Source organism: Odontomachus brunneus, unplaced genomic scaffold (assembly GCF_010583005.1).
Source record: "Odontomachus brunneus isolate Ranch 3 - 2012 unplaced genomic scaffold, Obru_v1 Obru_scaffold_042, whole genome shotgun sequence".
In the NCBI taxonomy this organism is placed as follows: Eukaryota; Metazoa; Arthropoda; class Insecta; order Hymenoptera; family Formicidae; genus Odontomachus; species Odontomachus brunneus.
In genome coordinates, this window is record NW_022639492.1 from 1,774,139 (window position 1) to 1,775,743 (window position 1,605).

A 1,605-nucleotide genomic window follows, 5' to 3' on the forward strand; every position below is an offset into this window, starting at 1 on the left:
GACGGAAACTCATCCCGGTAAGAGTCAAAAGTCGTCAGCGATACGACCCATCCGTCCGTCTGACGTGATGCGACTAGGACGATGGTTCTGCATGGCACTTTGGAGGGCCGAAGGGATACCGGAGGACGGAAGTAGCCGCCGCTTCGACACTCGCATCCGCACAATACAGCGTCGAGCCCGGCAAACGTGGTGGCCCTTAACTTCCTCCCTAAACGATACTCCGCTTCCACGTACCTGCGTAACGTGTTGCTACTGCTAGTGTTACTGACACCGCCGCCATTGCAACTGCAATAGTCCGACTCCCGGCGACCCCGGCGAGGGTTGTAGACGGATGTACACCACGACTTGAGCTCCGAGTATAACCCTCGACCAGACTCGCAGAAGGGAGCAATTTAATCTTCGCGCACACACGCGACTTCAGCTAGCTCCACTACATGCGAATTAAATTCTCGAGTACACGAGAAGTAACAATTCAACGGCACTCGGCTTATGCCTAGGAAATTTTCCTAAAGATTCGAGGGACTTTCCTATCCCATGTCTGTCCCGTTCGTGTTTTCTGAAATTGATCTTTTGAGTTTCGGTTTTTTATTTTAGATATTTTGTATTATTTTAATACAGGGATATCTGAAGTGGGTGTGAATAGTGCTTCAAAAGTTTGACTTGGAAAGTGTTTCCAGCACATTCAAGGAAAAACATGATGATAACAACTACGTAGATGACAATTATATGAATTTTGTATGTTGAATTACAATGTATATAGTTTGTACATATTAATTACACACACAAAACCCGTATAGTTGTCATCAATATAATTGTCATCACTACTGTATATTTTGCTCCAAGTGCACGGAAAAAACGCGCAACCTTGTGAAAAATTAGAAAATCGATGAACATACAGTTGTTTGTTTCAAGGTACATAAACTATCAGTGGATGCTCTAAAAGCGTTCTATTAAACAAGACAGATTAATCAGAACATTTGTATCTTTAAACATGTTACACGCCGTATGATTAAGGATACACCGGGACTCAAAGGGTTAATAAAAGTCATACACGCGAGAGAAGGCAGCTTGCTCCTATTTAATACGCGCAACGCGTCTTCTTCCTGCCATAAACATAATTCCGTCGCTTTAATTAAACGGATTCAAAGTGTCGCGAGGCGCCGCTGCTAATGAACTGCGCGAAAACGAAGCCCGGATTAAGCGCGAGCGATCACGTGAGAAAGATGCTCGCCTCGTCGTCGCAGGTAGGTATGTGTATCTCGCGCGACGCGCGCGCGTCTAAGTACCTGCGATGCTTGTACTGTGTATGCGTGCGTGCGTGCGTGCGTGTGTCGCGTATGTGCGCGTGCACTCGTGTGTATGCGTGCGTGTGCGAAAAACATCGTACGCCGTGGGCCAAACCAGTCGAGTTCCTTAATGAGGGAGATGCTCGTATTTATACGTGCGTGTGCGGCGCGTGGTGCGGCTACACGCATACCGCGAACAGGTACGTGCCCACGTGGGTACGCTGGTCGGGGCACCCACGGGAAACCAGCCTCGCCGCATTCCCTCGTGGCTACCTGAGAACTTCGCTTCGTCTCGTCTCGATCCCCCCCCCCCCCCCCC